The sequence below is a fragment of the Marmota flaviventris genome, chromosome 1 (genome assembly GCF_047511675.1).
Source record: "Marmota flaviventris isolate mMarFla1 chromosome 1, mMarFla1.hap1, whole genome shotgun sequence".
Taxonomy (NCBI): Eukaryota; Metazoa; Chordata; class Mammalia; order Rodentia; family Sciuridae; genus Marmota; species Marmota flaviventris.
In genome coordinates, this window is record NC_092498.1 from 202,890,197 (window position 1) to 202,904,116 (window position 13,920).

The following is a 13,920-nucleotide window of genomic DNA, read 5'->3' on the forward strand; positions in this document are numbered from 1 at the left end:
TGCAATGGAGCTGGGAAAACAAGCAACTCAGAGACGTACATGAGGAAAGAGACAATATGAGGAAAGAAAAATTCCCCAGGATGTCCCAGCAGGCTTCCATTGAAGTCTCACAGACCTGTCCTGTGCTGCATGACCACCTCTAGCTGCAAGGGAGGCTGTAAACAAGGAGGAGAGATGGGTTTAGGATCATCAGCTGGTGTGAGCTGCCACATCAAGGAGGCCACCCGATTTGAGTGCAAGATGCAGAAAACAGGCAGCAAGACCTGGGCGGAGAGCCACAGCCGAAGAGACGGAGCCAGACAGTAAGCGGTGCTCACTGTCTTTCCCTGCAGACTCCCCTTCAGAGCTGAAGGGCTCCTTCCTCCCTGATACTGGGAATACTGCTGGCACCTGAACCACTGTTGGCCTTCTTTGGGAATTGCAGCAACTAGAAAGCATCACCTTGTCCAAAATGGCGCTCCCTTCCAAGGGTAGCCCTTGTCCATTGTGCATCTCTGCCTAATTCTTCAGGCCCATCTCAGCTCCAGGACTCCCCATAAAATGGGCAGAGGCATGGAGACTGTATGAGATTTCACAGAGCCCAACTTTCCCCTCTTCCAAGTCCTGCTTCCTTCCCTTTCTTCCTTCCCACCACCCTAGAGCACTCTTAATAAACACCCTCCAGGATCAACTCCCAGGACCATAGACTACACCAAGAAATAAACCACTTTTTTTTTTTTCTAGTTCAACATTGTAGGCATCCACAGAGTTCAGGGTGTATGTGAGGCACTGTGCCAGGTTCTGGGAATGGAGTGGGCGGGTGGATCCCAACATGAGTAAGCATCAGCCCTTTGAGACGCTCACAGCTTGTGCAATGGAGCTGGGAAAACAAGCAACTCAGAGACACAAAATACAGTGGGAAAAACAAGGCATTATAAGTGGTTTGGATCAGGAGTAGGGAGAGATTAGAGAATCCAGAGTGTTGGGAGTCTCCCTGAGAACTCCCCGGGCCTTTCAAACATGGCGGTGGGCAAGTTGCCAGTGGGTGGATAACAAGTTGTTTTGAAAACCTTCTAATCGGTCCTCCTGTCTTCTGCGCTCGTGGACAGTTCGTGCCCCCCATGAATCTTATACAGGGTGGACGTGCGTGCACAGTAAGGTGATGACCTGACCTTTACTATGATTGGCCCCGGGAGCTTCCTGGTTTAAGATAATTGACTCTCACTTTCTATATAAGCTAGAACCAGCTTGCAGTAGAGTGCTTCATCTTTGTCACTGCTCTCTGTGTGTGTGCATTTTAACCTCCGACGACGAACCTTGGCCTTTCACAGAGGACTCCATGGAAGAAGAAGGCTTAGACAGGGCCTCTAAAAGATAACTGGGCAGAGCCCATGGCAGGGAAGCATTGAGGCAGGTCCAGTGTGAACAATTACAGAAGCCAGGTTGACGGATATATATCCAGAGCATGGCAATAGATCCAGTGAGAAGTGAAATTAAATTGACTGCAAGTTAAGAAGATTTGCTTCCATGTCAGAGAGTCCTGAGCTCAGCTCCCAGCTCTGTCCTCTCTGAGGCAAGGATGTTGGGCATGTTACTTAACCTCTCAAAGCCACAGTTTTATCGTCTATAAAATAAGATTACAACTTCCCCTCCCTCTAAAGGGTCACTGTGGGGACTGAAATGCTAAAATAGATAAGCCATTGGAAGAGCAGGAGGCACAGTTGATTCTCTGCAGAAGCAGAAATATGGAGGAAGGCTACTTTTTCAGTGGTTCTCAAAGTGACGTCCCCAGACCAATCACATCTTATTAACCGGGATGCAGATACTTAGTCCCCGCCATAGACTTATTGAAACAGAAGTTCTGGGAGTGACACCCTGCAATATGTTAACAAGTCCTCCAGGGGGATCTGAGATGCATTAAAACTCAAAACCACTGGTTTAAGCCAACAGGAGAATTTATTTTGAGGATGCAGGGGTCTTTGTGGAATTCAAAGACAGAGGTGGAAGAGCTTCAAAAATGGGCAGTTGATAGAGGGAGGCCTTGAGAATCAGGAGTCTTCTCTCTCCTCCTCTCATCTCTTCTTTTACCGGACACCTCTCTTTCCATAGCTACAAATAAGCTCTCTCTGTTTCCTATTTCTGCAAGCTGAGGATTGTCAGAGCAAGTGGCTGAAGTCTCTCTGTCTCAGCTCCAGTTATCCTGGAAGAGGCTCATTGGGGCAGCTGGAGGCAACTGTCCCATGTGAACTGATACAAGTGATCTGGGGGCCGAGAGAGTCGGCCTGAGCATAGGTGCTCTTCCCTGAACCACATGGAAGGAAGCAAGAGTCCTCCAAGCTGGGGAAAGACGTCAAGCCGAGCATGAAACCCTGAGTTACTCACCTTGAGTCCAGGCCCTGAGACAATGGTTCTCACAGTGTCATCCCAGACCAGCAGCATCAGCAACAGGTTGTTAGGGATGTCCTCTTCCCCGCCGCCACAGACCTTCTCTGGGAAACTCTCTAGAAACTCTCTGGGTAGCCTTATCCATCTGTGCTCCAGCAAGGACAAGTCTGAGACCCACTCTCAGGGAAGGCTGAAAACAGCTCAGAAACCCATTTGATTAGAGGGACAAATCATTTCTGTATTCTTGCCCTCTTGTACTCCACTTCCTTAAAGTCATAATGAAATAAGCAAAAGAGACATCAGAAGAAAATACATCCAGGATGGAGGCTCCCCTTAGCTTTGCTTACACACATATACAGTAAGAGAGAACGCCTCAAATTCCACAGACTGTTGGAGCTGGGACAGAGCCCCATCTTTCCTCTTGGCTTTTGACAAAACAGAGACCATAGCCAATGGTCTCATTCATTGGCAACACCAAAGCTCAGGGCTTCCTGCTTCAATCCACCGATAAAAAATAATAATAATAATAATACAACTTTTTCTAGGTCAAAGAGAAAACTAACTGAGGAAATAGATTAAAATTAAGTTATAGGAGACCTGCTTGAAAAAAGCCACTGAGACCCAGCCAGTGGAACCAAGTAGCAGGGGGCTTGTCGCTACAGTGTCACTTTGCGGAATCCCAAACTCGAATGACCAATCCTGACGTCCACAGTCAAGCCTCAAATTCCACTATTATAATTATTAAGTGTTTTCATGCTCACCACAAAGCAGGTAAACCTAAAACCACTGCCACTTCAAACTTAGAACGTACAAGGCGTTAACAAGAAAGGGAAGAGGAAGAGAGGAAGGAAACATTTTGAAGAGTCATTACAACAACAATAACCAAAAAAAAAAAAAAACCTGTAACTCCCAAAAATCTTAGGTTTATGTGGCTCTTGGAAGCATGCAAAAGTGCTATTTTTTGAAAAATAGCCCAAACATTGAAAATACAGGTATGGAAACTATCTATTTTAAAACCTGAATTCTATAAAACTACCAAAAGAAAGGGAGACCCTGAGCACCAGCAATATCAGCTTTGGTAAAAGGAAGTGGTAAGTCTAGGCCCAATTGGGGTGGATCAGCCTGGCTTGTGTGGGATGCAGAAAAAGGTCAGCAGACTCAAAAAAAAAAAAAAATGTAATAATTAACAAGAATAAAAAGAAGGAACAAGACTAAACCAAAATGCAGAGATCTTTGCAGAACTCTCAGCTCCGGGTTTCACTAAGTTGTGGATTTGGAGGAATGGTCCAGGTCAGTTGTTCCGGATGAGCCCTAAGCAAGTATACCACCTCTGCCAATGGGCGAGGGTGACTGCAATGTAGCTGACATTCTGCCCATGAAGCCATGTTCAGATCAACCCAAGGTGGTGCGGCATGTGCCTAATCTCTCAGGGCCAGCAACAGCCTTGGGTTATAAATAACAGACTCAACCTGCCGGATCTTTTTCTTTGGTGTATGTGTGTGTGTGTATTCATATTAACTGTGGGCAACCTCTATGTTTTACAGAATGGCTTGAGTCTTTTTCAAATGATATCTTTTTTTTTTTCCTCCACCTAGTCCCAAACTCCAGAGAGTCAATGCCTTGATACCCAGAGAGTGCAATGTGAGAATTTCCCATCCTAGAAAGACACAGGGATAGATCTCTGCTACCAAGAGGTAGCCATGATAGTGTCGTCCCTCTGTAACCTCTGGAAGCAGAGTCATAATCTTCCTGTGATTTTAATTTTTTCATTTGGTTTTGAAACTACTTTTCTCAAGGGTGCTGGAGATTTCAATGACATGTTTGGGGACTCACTTTCTTACTCCATTTCTTGGTATCTCCATGCTTGATGTGACAGGAAAAGTCCGGGCCCCTTCCCTTTGAGAACCCTTCTCTCATATCAGTTCTTTAAAAAGTCCAAATTAAGCAAACAGAAATAGCAGTGATGCCCCCCGTGGCAACAACGAATAGGAAGGAAGTGCTGTTGGTCCCAAGGGAGAGGCCTGTTTCCAACCAAGTTTGAAAATTTGAAAGTCACTCCAGTGAGCAGCATGTGTTGGTAAGACTGGTGCCACGTGTGCTTAGCCCCAAAAGAGTGGCCTGGTACTGAGTTCACCATCTACCCCATTCCCCCACCACCACTGCTGCTGTCCTGGTCCAGGGCACCGTGGTGGCTGAGGCTTTTGGCTAACTTCAGGTTCTGCTCAGAGTGGCCATGTTGGGGGAGAGCTATGCCGTCCTCAGAGACCAGACACCGTTGTGTCGTTCCACAATGTCAGAATTTACTGAATAGCCACACATTCTCAAGCTACCTCACTTTCCGGGATTGCAATTCATGGAGTACCTGTGGGTCACTAGGCAGAGACGAGTCAGGCAACCATCAATTCTTTGATTCCATTCTAATCTTAATTTTTAACATCGAGAGCACTTATACCACACAAGTCTGCTGCACACAATGTTATATACAGGTTGCAGAAAGACTACGCAAGGGTTTAGGTGGCCACAAGGCTACAGGATGCTGTGCCAAGAGCAAAGGCAGAAAGCAGAGAGGAATGCAGAGTCACCGTAGGTGGTCAGATAAAGGTTTTAACAAAGGAGTTCTGCAGAGTTGTCAAGTGAGGGTCCAGAGGGAGGGTGGTTTCAGCCAAAATGTCAGCTTGAAGTGGGCTATGAATCTTCATCCCAGATGATTTGTGTTGAGCTGAAGCCTGGGGACAGAGTCAGGGATTCAACACAGTGACAATTTTCCTAGTCAGGGTGCCGCTATGTCTATCCTTGGAAGGGCCCCTTCTTTGGGGGGTCTTAGGTGAGGGGGTTACATCTGGTGAGCTTGAGAAGCTTCTGTGCCTGTTATCTCCCATGTGATTTGAGAGGCCCGTGTGTCCAGGTGCTCCTGATTTAATTTGATAAACTGGCACCAATAGGCTACTTATCCATTTGTGCCTTGTGGTGGTGCTGGGCAGAGGGTGGTTGCTTACTTGTGAAAACAAGGTGTAGAATCATGATTCTACCTTGGCACTTGTTTACTCAAAAGGCAGTAACTCATGGCAACAACCGCTTTATAAAATGGAGTAACTAAGGGTTGGACACAGCCTCAAAACCGCTGTTCTACACATCCTGGAGTAACTCAGAGTAGGGTGCAACCTGGGATCTTCTTAAAATATCCATCCCTCAGCTACCCAGGGCCTTCTAATATCTCCCCAGCTGCTTCCCAGTAAAGGGTGAGACCCTTCCCTGTGGCCTCTCTGCCGAGGGTCCTGACAGACTCCTCGCTCCCTGTTCCAGCCACACGGGTCTCCTTGCTGTTTGTGTGTGTGCATGTCCGGATGTTTACTTTGACACACAAGTGCCCGATTAGGGCCTCTGCACACTTTCTAGATATTGCCAAATTTTCTTTAAATGGATTTGCCAATTTAAATCCCTACCCACATGATGGAAGAGGGTGAGTTTTTCCACATTCTCTCCAACTCTCAGTAGGGTTGGACTTTTTATTTTTTTATTTTTTATTTATTTATTTTTATGTGAAATTTTTTTTATTTTTTTTATTTTTTATTTTTTTTTATTGGTTGTTCAAAACATTTCAAAGCTCATGACATATCATCTTTTATACATTTGATTCAAGTGGGTTATGAACTCCCATTTTTGCCCCAAATACAAGTTGCAGAATCACATTGGTTACACATCCACATTTTTACATAATACCATATTAATGACTGTTGTATTCTGCTGCCTTTCCTATCCCCTGCTATCCCCCCTCCCCTTCCCTCTCATCTTCCCTCTCTATCCCATCTGCTGTTGTTTAATTCTCTCCCTTGTTTTTTTTTTCCCTTTCCCCTCACAAACTCTTATATGTAATTTTGTGTAACATTGGGGGTCTCCTTCCATTTCCATACAGTTTCCCTTCTCTCTCCCTTTCTCTCCCCCCACTTGTCTCTGTTTAATGTTAATCTTTTCCTCATGCTCTTCTTCCTTGTTCTTTTCTTAGTTGCTCTCTTTATATCAAAGAAGACGTTTGGCATTTGTTTTTCAAGGATTGGCTAGCTTCACTTAGCATAATCTGCTCTAATGCCATCCATTTCCCTGCAAAATCCATGATTTTGTCGTTTTTTAGTGCTGCGTAATACTCCATTGTGTATAAATGCCACATTTTTTTTATCCATTCATCTATTGAAGGGCATCTAGGTTGATTCCAGAGTCTAGCTATTGTGAATTGTGCTGCTATGATCATTGATGTGGCAGTATCCCTATAGTATGCTCTTTTAAGGTCCTCAGGGAATAGACCGAGAAGGGCAATAGCTGGGTCAAATGGTGGTTCCATTCCCAGCTTTCCCAGGAATCTCCATACTGCTTTCCATATTGGCGGCACCAATTTGCAGTCCCACCAGCAATGTACAAGTGTACCCTTTTCCCCACATCCTCGCCAGCACTTATTGTTGTTTGACTTCATAATGGCTGCCAATCTTACTGGAGTGAGATGGTATCTTAGGGTGGTTTTGATTTGCATTTCTCTGACTGCTAGAGATGGTGAGCATTTTTTCATGTACCTATTGATTGATTGTATGTCCTCCTCTGAGAAGTGTCTGTTCAGGAGGGTTGGACTTTTTAATGTTAACTCATCCTGTAGGTGGGAAATGTTAGCCCAACATTTTCTTGATTGTGAGGGAGGATTAGCCTAGTTTCATGTTTATTAGCCATTTGCATTTCCTCTTCTGGAAATCTGCTGGGGGGAAGAGAGGAAATTGAGATAATTTGATTTTTTTTTTAAGTATATTCAGTTTTTCTTTTTTTATTGGGAAACATATAATCATCTAGAAAGGCATTCATTTGGCCCGTAACTCCGACATAGGCTCTAACTGTGCTCCCTGTTCCTGGGCACCTGGAACATAGAGTAGCCCCAGGGGGTCACTTCTGATTTCTGTCTTTTCCATCATTTAATTGTCTTTTGTCTTCTGTTGTGGCTGCTGATACAGTGTTACTGGTACTTTTTCTTATTTGGGTTTTGTTGTTGTTGTTGTTGTTTTCTTTTTTAATGTCCTGGTCTTGCTAGAAGTAAGACTGAGTCACCTCAGGCCACTGAATAGGTTAGGAAAAAAAGTTTCAGTTTTCAGAATCTAAAAGATCTCAAAATCGTGAACTGTATATTAGGGAATCTGTACTTTCATTTTTCCTTCAGTTCTAAATATCTTTGTCATTTTTTGTTCTGCTTTCATTTTGAACTCAGAAGCTATTTAGAAATTTATTTTTTAGTTTCCCAAAGCATGTTAAGGATGACTTTTAATTTAGTAAATTGCGGTCAGGGAGCTGGGAATGGGGCTCAGTGGGCGAGAGCTATCTGGGATGCAAAAAAAGAAAAAAAGAAAGAAAAAATTGAGGTCGGAAAGTGTGGCCTGTATGATACTGGTTCTTTAAATTTTGCTATTAACTCAGAATTCAACTTTTGCAAAATTCCATATATACATTCTCTGTTTCAGAACAGCTCAGCCAATAAGCCAAGAATGGGCTGTGGGTGCATTGGATGCTCTCAGCCCTCAGGACAGCTTTGGGTGCTTATTGTGAGCAACCTCATCTGATGTCACTCAGAGGGCAGCCCCTGCTCAGGATGATCGCCTGGAAGAGCTCGGGACAGTAAGCACAGTGAGTTTATCCAGCCCCGGCGGCTCAATGGTAATGCAGAAAGCCCAGGAGATCTCTCTGGGGGGACATCACATCACCAGCCTGCTGCTGAGCAGGACAAGGGTCTGGAGAATTGCAGGAGAACTCTGTTTATGTTCCAGGTGTCCAGGAACCGGGAGCGCAGTCAAAGCAGAGTAGGGGGCCAACGAGGCTCATTCAGAGACGGGCAGACACAGCTCCCGACAGCAGCGCCAACTCTGCTTTACATATTTCAGTTACTTCTGTCCATCTGTGGCTAATGTGCCCCTTTAGTGGCATCCAAACCCAGGTGCAGGGGTGACTATTCTAAGAACATATGCAATGGTTTGAAAAGTAGAGCTGCATCTGTTTAAAAACTCAATATGAAACCTTTTATATCCATTTGTATTTTGACATTAGAAGAAATTTCAACATTGCATTTGTCAGTGAAAGGAAACCGTTTGAGCTTTCAAATATCATTTCAACTGTTGCTTTTGCATGGATGATTATCAACTTTTTGCTTTAATTTTATCACCTTTGGTTATTTTCAATAAAAATCTTGATCTGGAAAGTGCACAGCAATTTCAAGCATAATATATGATGGTTTTAAATCCCAGAGCCTGGGGAGGCTGAGGCAGGAGAATTCAAGTTCAAAGCCAGCCTCAGCAACTTAGTGAGGCCCTAAGCAACTCAGGGAGACCCTGTCTCTAAATAAAATATAAAAAGGGTTGGGGGTGTGGCTCAGGGGTTAAACACCCCTGGATTTAACCCCTGGTACAAAAAAAAAAAAAAAAAAAAAAAAAAGATAGCTATGAGAGAAGCTCATTTCTTATTTAAAATAGAAAATATTTTATCTGTAAAATTTGTAAAAGGTTAGTATTTAATACTTTATGCTATTATACTTTTTTTATTTCTTATGGCTGATTTGGATGGGGTTTGTCCCTCATTGGTCCTCAGTGTGGCAGTCTGGAGGTGGAGGAGACTTTAAGAGGTGTGGCCTAGTGGAAGGTGGATGGGTCATGGGGGCACTGACTGCAGAAGGTTCTAATGCTGTTCCCACGCAGGGAGTTAGTTCTTATGAGAAGGGATTGTCTTACAGTAAGGCTACCCTATGTACTGCATCCTTGCTGCATGTGGCCATTTCTCATTCCTCTTTGCCCTGTTGTGATAAAATCAAGAGGGTCCTCACCAGAGGCCAAACAGATGGGGCTGCCCAATCATGGACTTATCTTTATAAAGTAGCCAGTCTCAGGTATTTTGTTATAGCAACACTAAAACACTTCATTTTTACTATGTCAAAAAATTAAAAGTATGTGTTCCTTTAATGTTATAACTTTTCCTCTTTTCCAAATTAAGACTTGGGTTTTTTTCTTTTTGTTATATATGACAGTAGAGTGTATTTTGACATATCATACATACCTGAAGTATAACTTCCCATTATTGTGGTTGCATATGAAGTTTCACTGGTCTGTATTCATATATGAACATAGGAAAGTTATGTCTGATTCATTCTACTGTCTTTCCTGTTCCCATTCCCCCGTACAATCTGGTGAACCTCCACTCCTCTCTCCCACCCCTGGCCTGTTGTGTGTTAGCATCTGCATATCAGAAAGAACATTTGGCCTTTGGTTTTGGGGGATTGGCTTGTTTCACTTAGCATGATAGTCTCCAGTTCCATCCATTTACCAGCAAATGTAAAGCTTGGGTCTTAAATTCCATTTTAGTAATATGCCTCAGCATTATTTTAGTTATTTCTCTCTAAAATATCTTTCTCCATCCCTTAATTTTAAATCTTTCTATGTGGTTTTGTTACAGAAATTCTTAAATTTTTAAACAATGTCTGAAAATCTGTTTTTCAACAAATAATTTTAATCCATTTTTTATTTTTTCATGATTATTGATATAATCACATTTACTTTAGCCATCTCATTTTGTTTACTATTTTTTTTCTTTATTCCTTTTTTTTCCTCTTTTTTTTCTCTTTATTCCTTTCTTAAATCTCTTCCCTATTATATTTTGAGTTCTTCATATATTTTAGATATTCATATATTTCATATATTTTAGATATTGCTTTGTTGGGTATGTTTTGCAATTATTTTCTCCATTACGTCGCTTGTTTTTTCATCTCAAGAGAGTCCTTTGCAGACCAAAATTTTTAATTTCTATAAAAAACAACTTATCAAATTTTTCTCTTTCTTTTTTTTTTTTTTGCTTTGAACGCAGGGGCACTTAACCACTAAGCCACATCCCCAGCCTTTTTTTGTATTTTATTATTTTATTTAGAGACAGGGTCTACTGTATTGCTTAGTGCCTCAATAAATTGTTGAAGCTAACTTTGAATTCGTGATCCTTTTGCCTCAGCCTCCAAAGCTGCTGGGATTACAGGAGTGCACCACTACGCCCAGCTCAAATTTTCTTTTATGGGCCATGCTTTTGGAGGCAAATCTAAGCATTCTTTGCCTAGAACTAGATTCCAAAGAGGTTCACTCTTTTTTAAAACTTGATTGTTTTATGCTTAACATGAAAATGTTTGTGCAGGTCTATTTCTGAATTTTCTGTTCTGTTCCATCTATCCTGATGACTCCATCTCCACTGAGACCCACATAGGGGAGAATACTGTAGCTATATAAATCTTGAAGTCTGGTAGACTAATTTATCCCACTTTTCAAAAATCAGACAGCTAGCCAGACACAGTGGTGCATGCCTGTAATCCCAGTCGCTCAGGAGACTGAGACAGGAGGATCACAAGTTCAAAACCAGCCTTATCAAAAGTGACGCACTAAGCAACTCAGTGAGACCCTGACTCTAAATAAAATACAAAATAGGGCTGGGGATGTGGCTCAGTGGTCGAGTGTCTGAGATCAATCCCTGGTACCCATGCCCTAAAAAAAAAAAATGGATAGCTATTCTGTTTTTTTATTCCTTTCCACATAAATTATACAATAATCTTTACAAGTAATATTTCTGAGATTTTTGAAAAGAATCATATTTAAAATACATGTCAGTTTGAGAATAAACAATCTCTCTCCTAGATTGAGTTTTCTAATCTAGAAATAAGGTAAGTTTCTCCATTCATTTAGAGCTTCTTTGATTTCTTTCATTGTCATTTTGGTGGTTTTTCAGCATATACACCCTTTAGGAGTTTGTTAGATAGACACCTGCTACATTTTTGGGTCTGGAATGTCTCCCAAAAGTTCATGTGTTAAAGGCCTAGTTGCCAGCCTGTGATGCTATTGGGAGGTGGTGGAATCTTTAAAAAAGTTGAAGCCTAAAAGAAAAAAGTTAGGTAATTGAGGGTGTGCCCTTGAAGGGGATATCAAGGCCACAGACACTCGCCCTCTGCTTTCAGGCTGCCTTGAGGCGAATAGCTTTGCTCCATCTTGTGCTTCTCTAACTTGATGTTCTGTCTTGCTGCAGGTCCGTTGTGATGGGATCAAGTGACTGTGTTCCAAAACTTCTGAAACTGTGAGCCAAAATAAATCTTTCCTCTTTTCCTTCTTTGAGTTTGATTTTCTCAGATATTTTGTCATAGCCACAGAAAGCTGGCGAACATATACCTAGATATTTTCTCTCAGCAATTTTGTGTTTTTAATTTCAGTATCCATGTGTTCATTACTGGTATATACACACAAAATTGATCTTTCTTTGTCTGGTATCCTGCAACCTTGTTGAACTCATTTAATATTTCTAGGAACTTTACTTATAGATTCTTTGGATTTTTCTACACAGACAATTTTGTCATCTACAAACAGGGATAGTTTTTTTAAAATTTTTGATCTGTTTTTTAATTTCCCTCTCTTGCCTTATTTCACTAGATAGAAGATTCAATATAGTGCTGAATAAGGCATTGTCTTGTTCCTGATTTTAGGCAGAAAGCATTAAGTTACTCACCAGTAAATATAGTTCTAGCTGTAGGGTTGTTTTTTTTTTTTTTTATAGTAGCTCTTTGTCTGTTGAGGAAGTTTACAGCTATTCCTAGTGTTGTGAGAATCTTTTTCCACTAATGCATGCTGAATTTAGTTAAATGCTTTATTCTTCATCATTTGATATGATTGTGTGATTTTTCTTCTTTATTCTGTTATATGCTAGAGTGATGAATTTCAAACACCGAGTCAGCTTTGCATCTTTGGAATGAACCACACTTGATCATGGTGTGCAATTGTTTTTAAATATTGCTACATTCTCTTTGTTAGAATTGTATTACGGATTTTATGTCCATATTCATGAGGAATATTGGTCTGTCATTATCTTTTATTGTACTGCCTTTCTCTGGTTTGGGTATTAATATAATTCTAGCTATATAAAATTGTAAATGCTACCTCCTTTTTTATTTCCTGAGAGGGAATATTTTTAATTCTCACAAAACCATATGGACTTGCAGATTTCTTTTTGGAAGAATTTTTTAAATTATGATTCAATATCCTTACTAGTTACAGAGAAGAATCAAATTGTCTATGTCATATTGGGTGATTAAGGTAGTTTGTGTTTTTTCAAAGAAATGATTTATTTCATCAAAGTTATTAAATTCGTATGTGTAGAGTGTTTCATAATACTTACTTATTTTCCCTTTGATTTCTGCAGGGTCTATAGTGAATCCCCTATTTAGTTCCTGATATGGATAATTTACATTTGCTTTTTCTATTTAACAGGATTTTTTAAAATATTTTTTAGTTGTTGATGGACCTTTATTTTATTTATTTGTATATGGTGCTGAGAATCAAACCCAGTGCCTCATGCATACTAGGCAAGCGCTCTATCACTGAGCCACAACCCCAGCCCCTTTTTTTAACAGTTTTAATGGAAATTGTCAATGATTCTGATCTTTTAGAAGAACCAGCTTTTGTCTCACTGATTTTTTTTAATTTTTCTCTTTTCAACTTTAATTTTCTCCTATTTTTACTAATTTGTTATTACTTTGCAGTTGTTTATCTCTTTTTTTCTAACTCTTGAAAGAGTTAAGATCATTGATTTTCATTGTTTTTTTAACTTATAAAGAAAGTTTATTTAACTCATGGTTGTGGAGGTTGGAAGTCCAAGATTGGGTGGTGTCATTCATTTGGCCTTTGGTGAGGACCTCATGACAGATGGCATCATAAGGGCAGAATGTATGCAAGAGGGAGAGATCACGTAGTGAGACAGGAAGCCAGAGAGCAACTGAGGTCCCCTGAGAACTATATCAATCCCTTCCAAAGGTACACCCTCAGTGACCTCTCTCCCTCCCTCTGGGTCCCACCTCCTAAAGATCTTACCAATAATTTTTAATGATCATTTTATTTTTTCCCATATTTTTATTAGTGCATGTTAATTGAACATTATTACAGGATTCGTTGTTTCACATTTACACATGCACACAATAGAACAATAAAATGTGAATATTTTATGCTATAAATTTCTCTCTCGGTATTGCATTACCAGTGTCCCATGGATTTTGGTATCTTGCGTTTTCTTTTTCATTTGATTCAGTGTGTTTTTTAATTCCCCTTGAGATTTCCTTTTTGGTGCATGGATTACTTAGAAGCACATTGTTTATTTCTGAAATGTTTGTTGATATTTCTGTTACCTTACTATTGCTGATTTTTATTTTAATTCCATTGTGATCTGAGAACACCCTTTATTAATTCAACTCTTTTTAAAGTGTTAAGGTTTGTTTTATATCCTAGGATATACACTAGCTTGGGTATGAGCCCTGTGGATGCATAAAAAGAATATGTGTTCTACTCTTGTGGTTTAGATCCCATTGGTTATGGTGTTATCAGATTCTTCTTCAACCTTATGATTTTATATCTAATTGTCGTATCAATTTTCAAGAGAACGATTTTGAAGTCTCCACTGTAGTTTTATCTTTCTTCTTTGCTTCAATCTTTCTAAGATTTCCATGTCTTCTTGGTAGAGTGAACTTTTATCCAT

General features: G+C 40.7%; 1 long non-coding RNA gene across 1 annotated transcript; it reads left to right on the top strand.

Moving 5' to 3' along the window:
• The first annotated feature begins 1,072 nt into the window (after positions 1-1,072).
• LOC139705163 (uncharacterized) lies at positions 1,073-11,511 on the top strand. The gene is made up of 3 exons (XR_011707018.1): positions 1,073-1,138; positions 7,854-8,016; positions 11,431-11,511. It is a non-coding gene; the product is annotated as an uncharacterized lncRNA (long non-coding RNA).
• Positions 11,512-13,920: the final 2,409 nt, after the last annotated feature.